We start from the raw sequence: 13,538 nt of genomic DNA, 5'->3' as shown, positions 1-13,538 counted from the left end.
GAACAGAGGGTCTTTTTACTTGACAGTCAGAGCTCCATCAGTATCTATCACTCCTGCAGAATTGTAGAGTGTCTGAGGAATTTGTTGTTGAAACCATACTCACTAAACAAACCAGATTGTAAAACAGGTGGACTTGCATTATGCTTAAAAAACAACCTGTGAGTGCATTTTATTGTACCTCACAGTGGTCGGTATCCATAGGAAACTGCCTTTGCAGATACTAATTGGTCTAACAAGAAAAACCTCCTGTGACTATTCTGGCTTTGAGGTTTGTGCCTTTCCACTGCATGTTTTGTACACAGGGATCTTCATCCCAAGAATTCCATATTGATAATAGAGATTTCTATTTCAATGTTTCTGAAATTTCTATTTGAAATAGTATATTGCTTAGTAGCTTCTTTAGCCCTTTGATTTCACTGTTACTAATTTCACTTATTATTAGCTACTTTATGTATTTTTTTTTATTTCTTGAGATAAAAAATGTATAGAAAAATATTCCAGTGTTATTAATCATGGAGAGTAAGCAATATGACTCCTTTCTCTTGTTGGCTTTACTATGCAGATGAATTTGTGCTGCAACACACTAGAAGCAAGCGTAGATTTGTTTGGCTAACAGCGAATCTCCACTCTTTCAAGGATACAACATTCATCCTGGTGCAAAGAGGTGGCTTCCTGCAGCGATGCCGCGGCCGAAAGTCCTGTGCCTGGCTAGCTGAGAGGGTGGCCAACAGCCCCACTGCAGCAGGGGGTGTCAGTCCCGGTGGCTAGGCCCCAGGACTGGCAGCTTCAGGCACCCCTCGGCGGTGAAAGCCTTGGGCTGTGCCTGCAGGACGAGGTCTTCGGAGAAGAGCTGCGAGGCAGGGCGGAGTAAAGCAAGAGCCGGACACTCTCTGGGGTAGAACTGGTTTAATGTCCCTAGGGACGGCCAGCAGGGGGTGACAAACTGGGAAGGACCAGCAGAGAGTGACGGAGAAAATGAGCAGAACATGACATTATAAAGGGAGGTGGTAACTGCGGGAGGAGTTTACAATGGACCAATCCGGGGAGGTCAGGGGAAGGGTTTAACATAACAGACCTGAGGAAAGAACCAATGGATACAATGTAAAGGAGGGGCCCCAGGACCTCAGCCAATCACTACTCCCACTGAAGGGAACCTTCTAGAAGACTGGGAGTGGTGGGGAGTGACTGACTGGGCCCAGGGAGGAGAGAAACTTATACATATTTGGGAATATGGGGCGGGGAAGTTACATAACAGGGAGGCAACCATGGTAACGAAATAATAGACAGAAACTAGGGAGGGGAAAACTGGGAGGACAGAACCATCATAACAAATAAGGGAGAACTGGAACAAACCAACACAACACAACATCTCCCCGTTTTTTGTTAAATAAAATTGAAATGAACGTAAATGTCCATGTTAAAAGTTCAAAAGGCTGGAGTCCGGGGCTGGTCAATCCAAGAGATCCCTCCGTCGCCATACAGTTCCTGATGGTACGGGGGAGGCTCCTCTTCCTCTGTGGCTCCGTCTGCCTCTGAGGAGTAGTCTCCCACTTCAGCAGCTTCTCCCGCTTCTACTTGGTTGACATTGGGAGCTGTGATCTTAATAACGAGTCTTTGGACCAGCCCACGGATCAACGAAAAGCAAATCAAAAGTAAAAACAAAACTAAAACAACCTTTAAAACTGATTCTAACACAGAACTGGCCCAACTGCCCAAGCCCCAACCCTTAAAAATGTCCCTCAGCCAATCTGATGTGTCTTGTTCCACCCGGTGAACTTGGTCTTTCATACGCTGGATGGTGTGTCTGACGTCCTCAGCTCGTGATGACAAATTCATGCAGCAGAGGCCCTCAAACTCCTCACATTTGTGGTGATGGAGCAGCAATAGAAAGTCTATTGCCGCCCTGTTTTGGAGTGTCGCCTTCCTTGTTATTTCCTCGTCTGTAAGGAGGTCGTATATTGCAGCCGAGGTCAAATTGGCTTGCTTAACCACCCAACACTCTAGACGGCCCAATTCGCCTAGAGATTTCGCCACTGATACCCACGGCAATAAGATGGTAAAAGCGACGGTTTTGGAATGCGACCAATGAGTAATTTCGTCATCACAGTCTTCGGGGAGATCTTTAAGATCCCTTTTAGACCTAGCCAATTCTGCTGTGATGTTTGTCTTTTTCCAATTCACAATTTGTGTCATGTTAGGGGTAAGCAGCGTCAGCTTGCCAAATGTGCACGGCCCTCCGACCAGACCAGAGGGGATGCCTGCCCACGCTCGGTCGCCACAAATTAAAAGGACTCCCTTAGGAAGGGCATATGGGGTGCGGCCAGTGGTGGTGGGGCCACTGATCTTCAAAACGGCCTTGCACCACTGGTAAGCCTGATACTCGATTTTATTCTGCTGCACCACTTCATTTCCCTTCTCTATGGGGGAAAGGGAATACTCAAATTGAAAACAAATTGAGGAATTGGTCGAACCGAGTAGATGGAGTTCTGTGGGCTTGGAGGGTAGCGGATCCAGCCTCACCACTCCGTCTCTCCAGGCGTTGCTGGAATCAAAACTAGGTAGGATAGTGAGGCTCTGGGCCAGAATAGGGGAAAGGGCTGATTGAAACACGGAGGGGAACTCGCCTGGAGAGAAAGGGATCCCCACAAGGCATGACGACATCGGGTCCTCTGCTGATCCTGCGTCGAGGCAGATATGATCTTGCCCCAACGCCTGAGCCAAGGTACGCCAGACATTCACCTTTGGCTGAGGGATAATCCAGGCTACCCAAAGCGACAGAAGGGAGCCGATGACCATGAGGAACAAGAGAGTGCTTGGGCGCTGCCACAGTTGAGGGCTGAGTTGGGCCATTCTGATGAAGCGGGGGCCGGAAATCAGGAGATGAACTGGAAAAGCAAAATAAACCTTATTAACTACACAAATTTCAAATGGATGGTTCTGTCCCGAACAATAACTTAAGCTCAGAGGAAGGATCTGACGTTGGGGAGGAAGGTCGGGAGTCAAAAACAACACAAAAAGGGGCACGAAACAAAGGGGGAGAAGAAGGGGACTCCATCGGAGGGAACCTGTCGAGGAGATAAATATGAGAAGAGGTGGGAGGTTTCCTCCTCTGCCGCCAACATGCCTCTTGTACCTGTGGTACAGCCTCTGATGTCTTCACCTGCTTGGGATGGAAGGGCTTGACCCATTTTGAGGGTATCCATTTTGGTCCTGAGGGAGTGGACACGCAAGTGTATCCCCTCCCCCAAGTGACCAGGTCAAATGGCCCTTCCATCCTCCAGGTCTCCGGATCCCTTATGAGAACCGGGGGCCTGGCTTTCGGCTGCAGCTGTTGGTGACTGCCAAAATGCCGGACAACTGGAGGGTTCAGGTTGTCGAAAGAGCAATTGAGAAAATTAAGAGTGTACAATGCTCTCGACAACCGGACGTGGGGGGTCTCCACCTTCACTGCCGCGCGCTGTTTTTCTAAAGTCTTCTTCAGGCTCTGGTGGGCCCTCTCCACCATGGCTTGGCCTGTCGGGGAATAGGGGATGCCGGTCTTATGAACTATTCCCCATTGCTGCAGGAAGCTCTGCAGTTCCTTGGAGGTGTACGCTGGGCCGTTATCAGTTTTTAAGGCCCTAGGGATGCCCAGGACAGCGAACGCCAGAAGCAAATGCTTCTGGACATCCGCTGCCCTCTCACCTGTGTGGGCAGAGGCAAAGATAGCCCCCGAGAAGGTGTCAATGGAGACGTGGACGTAACACAACTTCCCAAAAGATGGGATGTGCGTCACGTCCGTCTGCCACACTTCACAGCTCGCCAAGCCCCAGGGATTTACCCCAGATGCGATGGTGGGCATCTGATGGGCTTGGCATTGGGGACATGTGGCCACGATCGCCTTGGCCTGGTCCTGCGTAAGATGGAATTGCCTGACCAGACCTGGCGCATTCTGATGGAACCGCTGATGGCTGATCTTAGCCTGGCCAAACACATCTGGGAGTGGGCCCATCGTGACAGCAGCTGCGGCCAAAGAGTCGGCCCGACGGTTGCCCTCAGCGATGAACCCTGGCAGGTTGGTGTGTGATCTTGCATACATCACAAAGAAGGGATGCTCTCGGCGGGAGACCAATTCAACTAACTTTGAGAGCAAGTTAAACAATTTTTGATTAGAGACCTCCTGTAGAACTGCCGATTCTGCTCTAGACACCACACCAGCTACGTATGCAGAATCTGTTACCAAATTGAAGGGACCATGAAACTTCTCAAATGCTCGGACGACTGCGTCCAACTCAGCTATTTGTGGAGAAGCCTCCACGATGGCAACATCAGCCTCCCACCGCTGAGTCTGAGGATCCTTCCAAGTCATTACTGACTTGTGGGATGCTCCGGACGCGTCAGTAAAAACTGTCAGAGCATCTAGAGGCTTCCTGCTCTGAATCCCTTTAATTGATAATTTAAATTCCGAATTAAAAAGTTTATGGGCCGGCCGATCGACTGCAACGCGGCCAGTGTAGCTGTCTAACGCAAATTGCAGCATTTCGTTAGTCTCAAGCAGTTCATTGAAAGTCTTTAATTTAAGTTGGCCCGAAACCAATCGAATTGGAAGATGGATGCATGCAAAATCACAGCCTGCCAACTCCCTGATCCGAGATCTCGCTTTTCGGATCAGTTCGGCTATCAGCTCTTGTGGCCTTGTCATTCTTTTGGACCTGTGGTGGCTGAGGAACACCCACTCTATGATTAAGAGGGGGTCGCCCAGACCCTAGTCCTTTAAACTTTTGTCCCATTGGTGGATCAAGCCGTGAAGATGTGGCAATTTCCCCAAAACAATGAATTTGAATGGCAGGCCCGGGTGGTAACGGTGGGCCTGCCTGGCCGAAATGGTTTTTTGCACCTTCTCTAGGGCCACCTGAGCCTCTGGGGTGAGTTCCCTAGGAGAACTCAGCTCCTCTCCCCCTTTCAATAAATTGAAAAGAGGGGCTAGGTCTTCAGTTGGTATACCCAGCCAGGGCCTCACCCAATTTAAAGACCCACACAGTTGATGAACATCCGCAGGGGTCTGGACTGAAGTCCTTATGGCCAATTTTTGCGTAACAATGGTCCGCTTTGTAATTTCAAGGCCCAGGTATTTCCAAGGCGGCATCCTTTGAATTTTGTTTGCTTGGAGCTCGAACCCTGCAGCAACCAACGCACTGGTTGTCAGGTCAAGCGCATGGGCAAGCAGATCATCTGTTGGGGCACAGACGAGGATGTCATCCATATAGTGGTGTAACAGGACGACATCCCCGAGGGCTGTATGAACGGGAGACAGCAGTGAAGCGACATACCACTGGCAGATGACAGGACTGTTCTTCATTCCTTGTGGAAGAACACGCCAGTGGTAGCGCTTGGCCGGGGACTCACGGTTGATGGAAGGAACCGTGAAAGCAAAACGCGGGGCATCATCAGGGTGTAGGGGAATTTGGAAAAAGCAGTCCTTGATGTCGATAATTGCCAAATTCCAATTTTGAGGGAGCATTGTGGGGGATGGCATCCCTGGTTGGAGGGGACCCATATCAATTATTAGTTCATTAATTTGGCGGAGGTCGGTCAGGAGCCGCCACTTGTCCTTGTTGGGCTTCTTGATTACAAACACTGGGGAGTTCCAAGGTGACATGGTCTCCACCAGGTTGCCCTTGAGTAACTGCTCCTGCACGAGCTCGTTGAGCGCCTTCAATTTTTGTTTGTTAAGTGGCCACTGCACTACCTGTACTGGTTCATCGGATCGCCAATCCAGCTTCCAGGTAGGGCGTTCCTCAGTGGCCACCGCCCGAAAAACCTGGGGAGCCTTTGGGAGGTCGATTCTGGCTCCCCACTGGGCTAGTAGGTCCCTTCCCCACAAGGGCTCGGTGTAATCTAAAACGAATGGGCGCACAGAAGCCAATTGCCCATCCGGCCCCGTAATTTGTACAATGCTCTTGGATTGTTTTGCCAATTTAAGACCCCCTACACCTTGTATGTGTCCGGCTGCGCTTTGCAAATCCCAATGTGACGGCCAATCCCGAGAGGGAATGATCGTCACATCTGCTCCCGTGTCCAGTAACCCCCGCACGATCTTGCGATCCGCGCCCAGGGACACTTGACATGTCAACCTGGGCTTCTCTCTCCCCACTACTTGTGCCCAAGCAACTGTTGGAGGTGAGGTCCCTTGAGATGACTTGGGTTCCTGCACCTCCTCCGGCACTGGGATGGCTTGGGCGATGACCTGGCCCTTGTGGAGAGAAAGCGGGGGCAGGACGCAGTACAGCCCCAATGCAAATCGGTCCCGGTCGGTTGCTACCAACCCCGGGACGATGTGTAAATCTATGGGTGTATATTTTGTGTCCCCAGCAATGATCCACCTGCTGCGTCCAAGCCTCCTCCAACTGCTGGGATGTTGAACGTCGGCAGTCACCAGATGGAAGTCAGTGTCCGTTAGATGAATGTCACGGGTCAGCTGCAGCCTGAATGGGGAGAACGAAGAAATAGTTGTTACGGCAGGCTGAGGCTGTAACCAACAGGTACAATATGTCAAATCTGGTAAGAAAATGTCACTTCTAGTGAAGGCATGTGGCGGGCCTTTCTCTGTTCCCTCCTCCCTGCTCGGTATTAATTTGCCCGCCTTATTTCTATCTTTGCGCAGGGAGGGGCTGCGCTCACTTCCTAGTTTTTTGAGGATTTCCCCTCCTGTTTCCCAGCAGGGCACTCCTTCCTTCGATAAGTTAAAAATTCCTCCCTCAGAGGGCAGTCAGGCATCCAGTGCCCAGTCTTCCCGCATAAGTGACACGGGTGGGTGCCTGGATGCCTTCTGGCTGCTCCTGGGGTTGACGATCCGGCCGCCGCCGCACTGTAATCTTCCTCGTCGGCGCTGGAGGTCGACGCGAACGCCACCGAGGTCCGTCTGTTCTTGGTCTTAGGGTCAGGCGCTCCTGGCAGTGGGACCTTCCGTGCCACGACCTCCATCATCATCTCGATGGAAGGCTGCGGGCTACGGTGGAGGGATCGGATGGCTCTCCGGCAGTCAGAGTTTGCGTTTTTAAACGCCATCTTCCGTAATAAGTTTTCCCTCTCGCCTTCTTCCGACGCTTGTGTCTCCACATACCTGTAGAGTCTCTCCAAGAAATGTAAGTAAGGTTCCTGAGACCCTTGCTGAGGCTCTTCCTCATCCTCCTGTGAGAAGACTGCGGGGAGTTTAAAGAAAGCTCTCTCCGCAGCCCGACAGGATTCTGTAATATGGTCTGGGAAGAGCACTCGCGCCTGTGTCGCCCCACCGGCCCATGCCCCTGTACCCACCAGATGATTCGTGGATATTAATTGGCCCTCTGCGTCATGAGCGGTCGCTTGGTTCTCCCAGAGAACTGGGAGAACTTCCGCGACCTCTCTCCCCCACTCTACCGCCCAGGCCCTAAACTCCATAGGACCTAAAAGGCTGGAGAAGAGCGCCCTCAGGTCAGCGGGGACCAGATCTCCCGGTGCAAGGGCCGAGCAGAGGAGTCCCCGGAAATACTCTGATTCCCGGGAATACTCTCTCTGGGCCTTGCACAGATCCTTGATCCGGTCTTGTGCGATTGGGACCCACTGCACCTGGGAGCTCCCCTCCCCGCTCAGGCGGTAACTAACCGGGGCGGCTTCAAAAACCGGGGCTCGCCCTGGCTTCCGGTTACCCACCCCCCCCCCACCGGAACACGGAGCGTGGGAACCGGAAGGGAAGGCGTGGGAACCAGAAAGGGGGGAGGCAGAGGCGGGGCCCAACATTTGGGAGGGGCAGGCTGAGGGGCGTGGCAGAACAGGAGGTGGCAGCTGGACTTTCTCCGCCTCCGAGGTGGAGTCTGGAGGCGGGGCAGAGTGAGGAGGTGGGAACGAGGAGGGATTACTGAGGGGAGGAGCGCAGGAAGGAACAGGGGGCGGAACAGGGGGCGGAGGCAGGGGAGAAAAGGGTGGAGAAAGGGGTGGATCTAGGGGTAGGAAGGGGTTGGGTTGAGAGGCAAAGGGATTATGGGAAGGAGAAGAAAAATTGGCGGGAAAAGCAACGTGGCCGCCTCCATCTTGGGCTCCATAGGAGCCATCTTGTGGAGGCGGTGGGGCATTACCAGGGGGGACATTAAACCGAACATGTTTAGGGTCCTCAACTGGGAACTGGGGGGAATGGGAAAAGGGGTAGGAAAACCTGCTCCGAGGAGTCTGGCCAGGATCTCCTCGGAGTCCTCCTTTAGGAGGGCCAGGTCGGGCTGATCGAGAGGGGGCAGAGGGAGGATGGAGCCTCTGCTGCGTGTTGGCCTTAAGGACCCCCCTCAAGGGCTCCGACCGAGGAACAAGGGGTGAGGTAGACGGGGTAGGGACAGCAGAACTGGGAGAACTGGGGTGAGAACCTGAAGAAGATGGATTTTTCCGCAGCTCCCCCTGCGGAGTCAACTGGTGCAAAACTTTACCCGCCCAATAGGCGGCCGGGTAGAGTTTCGCTTCCCCAGAGCTGACCTCCTGATCTAATTTGGCCAATACGGCTTTCCAATAACGCGGGTCCTTAAGTTGCTCTGGGGCGGTGTTGGGGAATTGCGAAAAGATCCACCTTATTAATTTCTTTAGATCAACTTTCGGGGGATCCAACCCTCCCCCAATCAACAAACTTCTAACCTGGTGGAAGGCTCTTTTTTGAGGGGAACTCTGCCGCGCACCCATCGCGGAACGCAAAGAAAAACGAGAAGAAAATCAAAGAAAAGAGTCCCCTACGATGACAAAAAACCCACCAAATCGGAATCAAAGGCAAACTAAAACAAGAATCAACCGCTCGCCTGCTCCACACTACTGAAGGCTTAGGGGATCGGTCCCAAAGCAGGCATGAACCCCCTAGAGGCCAAGCAGTAAAAGATTTAGGGAAAGTGGGAGCCTTTTCCTAATGGTGGTCCCCGTCGGGCATGACCACTAGGCTGCCGGTCCCAGGGAGGGCATGAGCATGACACCCACAGGAAAGAGAAAACAACAAAGGAAGGGGTGAAGGGTAAAGAGGGATTGGGAACGGTCCCCAAAGCAGGGCTCAGTTCCCGGGAGGGGTTAAAAAGGTGGGAGGGAAGACCCCCAAGGCAGGGGCTTACCAACCGGACAAGCGGCGAAAAGAAATCCGGGTAAGGCAGGACTCCGCCCTCGGAGCTCTCCCTGGGTGTTGCGAGTTGCAGCTCCGGGTCCACCGGGAGCGCCGCTCCTACAACGGAGCCTGCTGCGACCGGTGGTAGACTGTCGTCCAGAGGTCCGGTGACCTCGTCCGCGGGGTCCGAGCGACGGCTCCGGCCCCACGTTGGGCGCCAATCTGCAGCGATGCCGCGGCCGAAAGTCCTGTGCCTGGCTAGCTGAGAGGGTGGCCAACAGCCCCACTGCAGCAGGGGGTGTCAGTCCCGGTGGCTAGGCCCCAGGACTGGCAGCTTCAGGCACCCCTCGGCGGTGAAAGCCTTGGGCTGTGCCTGCAGGACGAGGTCTTCGGAGAAGAGCTGCGAGGCAGGGCGGAGTAAAGCAAGAGCCGGACACTCTCTGGGGTAGAACTGGTTTAATGTCCCTAGGGACGGCCAGCAGGGGGTGACAAACTGGGAAGGACCAGCAGAGAGTGACGGAGAAAATGAGCAGAACATGACATTATAAAGGGAGGTGGTAACTGCGGGAGGAGTTTACAATGGACCAATCCGGGGAGGTCAGGGGAAGGGTTTAACATAACAGACCTGAGGAAAGAACCAATGGATACAATGTAAAGGAGGGGCCCCGGGACCTCAGCCAATCACTATTCCCACTGAAGGGAACCTTCTAGAAGACTGGGAGTGGTGGGGAGTGACTGACTGGGCCCAGGGAGGAGAGAAACTTATACATATTTGGGAATATGGGGCGGGGAAGTTACATAACAGGGAGGCAACCATGGTAACGAAATAATAGACAGAAACTAGGGAGGGGAAAACTGGGAGGACAGAACCATCATAACAAATAAGGGAGAACTGGAACAAACCAACACAACACAACAGCTTCCCATGCCTCAATGAATTAATCTGTCCCCACCAAACCATGGCCTCTCCATGAGAACCATCTGCCTCAAGGTAAACATAAGGTCTGTAAGACCTAAAGGGAAAAATTTAAAATGTTTTAATAATTTTTTGCCTTTTGCTTGTCATGAAGAGGATGAAAGACAGAAGCAAAATGTCTAAAGCAAAAACTTTACTATCATTCATAAAAGTTATGCTTTTGATGGCGAGCATGCATGTCTTTGTCCCTGTTCCATGGCTTGTGTCTGGTATTGTCTGTGAATGTGACTTCTGTGGACATCCAAAAAATGTGTTTACAAGATTCAAGTAAAAAGGTTTCTTTTACTTTTCTCTCCATAAATAATTTGACTTCACTTTAATTTTTTTTCATTTTCTTTTGTATTTTTCTTAATATTGACAACATTTGGTCTGATAAAATTACTATCAACATAGATGGGCTTAATGTAGTGATTCCTGAATAGAATATTAAATGAACGAATGAGACAGAAGAAACTGGCAAGCTGCCAAGAGAAGAAGATGGATATAGAGGGACCTCAGGCCACTTAGTGTTGACATCTCTTTGCCTTATGAAAGTAAGAGAATTGTGTGCAGTGTACAGAGGTGACTAGAGAAGTATTTAAACATGTTTTCTCAGTGATGTCGACTTGGTATTGCAATGACCACACGGGTGTCATGCAAGTTAGTCCTAATTTTCACAGATGTAACCAAGATAAGAAGGAAGTACTTGGGCTTGTGGTTTTTTCTCCATTCTCTTCACAATATTGGCTAAAGTACAGTGCAGATTTCATCTCTGGCTACACAGGTATCTTTTATCATCACAGCCCCTTCTCTGTGTGACACAGTTCTTCTTCAGTGAGTAGAGTAGCAGCAGACTAAATTATTCTAAATAATCATCACATGCATGATGAATTAAGGACAAAATACAAGATTAATCCAAGAGTCTGAAAAATTTTCAGTAAAGAATTCTCATTAGCTATGTGTGGTGCCCATAATTGGCCTTTTTGACTGCATAATCTCCAGTGATAATTGTTTGTGACACTGGCCAATTCCGCTGTAATTATTCTCTTTTAATCGATGCCAGGAACTGATTTCATTCTTTGTAAACCTGCTTTCAACAAAGCAGTTCCTTCTTGCCTTTTTTATAGAGTAAAGAGAATGCTTTGATATTATTTAAAAACAATAAGTAAATAAAATAATGAAGTCACTGATTTCATCAGTGACTACAGATGAAGGAAAATCCTGAAAAGTCTTTTTTGTCTTACTTCATGAATATTGTGTGACCTTGTTTTAGGATGGAGTTTTAAGTGAAATCCCAGTCTTATGGTGGTCTGTGAGATTTAACACTTTGTTCTCTGCAGAACCAAAGCTTCTTTGGGAATGTGTCATGTAGTTTTTAGTTAAGCATATGTTAACCAAATAATATAAGAAGCAAAGGAAGAAACAAGGAAGCAAAGGAATGTGGAAGATTACATTTAAAGTTCTAAAACACCATAGATTGCCTGATCTGTGGCTGAGAGGTGTGAAGAAAAACTCTCAAGTTAAAATCAAAAGACAATAAGCATACATTTTCTATAAAATTTCAAAATCTATTGGGAAAACTACAGGTTAATTGCAAATAATTACTGATTAACTGCAAATATGTAGTTCTAAGTTCTAGGGTATGGAGATAGTGTTCGTGTTATAATAATGTTACAGTCAAATCATCTATTTACTACATTCAGAACAGATTAATTTACTTTACTCCCTTTCATATTGGAGTCCCGTAGCTTCCAGGATATAAAATAATTTGCTGTAATTTTTCTTTTTCAAATTTTATTGTATTTTTTGCCTTCTTTACACTTCCATCCTGCTAGAAAACAGACATACCCAACTTCATCAGAAATGTTGTTCTCATTATTTCTAATGTAAACCTGGATATTAGAAAACTTACAGGAATGAGAAACTAAACTCATGAGATTCCAGCCAAGTTTTATCAGCCTGAGAGGCTGCTCAGTAAATTTTATTATTTCAGAGTATGCAAATGGTTTCTCATGCCTCACATCTCTCTGTGAGCTCCCTTCTTTCCTCTGGAAACTGAGTTAACATCAAACTTCAGTGTAAAACACACTTGTTTGTTATTTCCCAATGCATGTGAAACTAATATAAACTCCTCTCATCAAAAGTTTGCCAAACATCATTTTCACTGTTCTCATATCCTCAGCATGGTAAAAGCAGGCAGCCTTTGTTTATTACAGGATGCTAAATGTCTGTAGGGGACTCTCATGTATATGTAAGCTGTTCGAGTGGAGATACAAAAAATGCAGAAAACACAAACTTAGGGTAAATTATTGTCCGGGTGATGGTAGTTTCTTGCCATGTCATTATGGTTGTTAACTCACACTCAGTGGGCTGAAACAATTTCTGAAGAGGGCAATACTGATGGAGGAAGAAAGCTGTTACCTTTCCAAACAAGCTGGAAACTTGAGTTTGCAGGGTTTAAATGGAAATCTAACTGATCTGAGGAAAATGTGCAATAATGGATGGAAATGTCACTTCCATTTCTTAAGTGAAATCTTCTTAATACAAAGAGATGCTCTTCATTTGGATTCCTAGTGTATTATTTTGTGGGTAATTTGGTAAAAAAGCTTTTACTTTGACAAACATTACAGTTCTCAGATTTCGTGACCCAGCAGGTCATTCCCATTCTTGAAGTGTTGAACACCTAATCTTGGGGCTTTTTTTTACAATTTTGACTTCCATTTTCCCTGCGAGATGCCGATTTAAACCTGTTTGCAGATTGCTAGCAAACATCACATCACAATTGCTTCATCTTAATTTCATATTTACCCTCTGCCTGGCTGTCATTCATAGCAGTAGGAGAGACATGGCTGTCCACAGCAGCTTGCCTTTGTAGAATGGTCTTTTGAAACTAGCTTGGATATCACTTAGATAGTTATAAATAATTCACTTAGATAATTATAAATAATTGAATTAGCTGCCTTTTGGTAAAGAATTGAGATCAATGGAACATTTCTTTTTAATTGTATCTTAAAAATGAAACCTCTAAAAGTGGAAATGTTTCTTACTATTTAGATGTAATTATATCTGCATAAAGTTTTATATTTTAACAGAAATCCAGAAAAAATTACCAGAGTCTACCATTTGTGTTAGTAACATTAACTGGTGTTGTACACATCTTCAACAACATTGTTAATTGTAAATTTTCAAGGTCATAGAACTTTGCAAGGCTTTATGAGAAAACTATTGGCAAATGAGGCCGAGATTCTGCAGTTGATGTAAACTGCAACCAGTAGTTCTCAGCAACTTAGCAGCTAGTTTGATCTGCTGGGAGTGTTGGGCTGTTACTTTTGCTGAAAGCAGAACAGACATCTCATTTGCTGAAAGTAGAATAATTTATGGAAAATTCTCTGACAGCTGTCTTTGTGATAGATATTCATCCCTCCACTCATTTCTCTACTTGTGTATAAAGATTTACTGTGCTTGATACTGATCAGAGAAAATTATCTTCGATCATATGAGATT

The sequence above is a fragment of the Melozone crissalis genome, unplaced genomic scaffold, assembly GCF_028551555.1.
Source record: "Melozone crissalis strain CALT ecotype California unplaced genomic scaffold, PUWL_Pcris_2 ptg000005l_1, whole genome shotgun sequence".
NCBI classification, from domain to species: Eukaryota; Metazoa; Chordata; class Aves; order Passeriformes; family Passerellidae; genus Melozone; species Melozone crissalis.
This window is presented reverse-complemented; position numbering follows the sequence as displayed.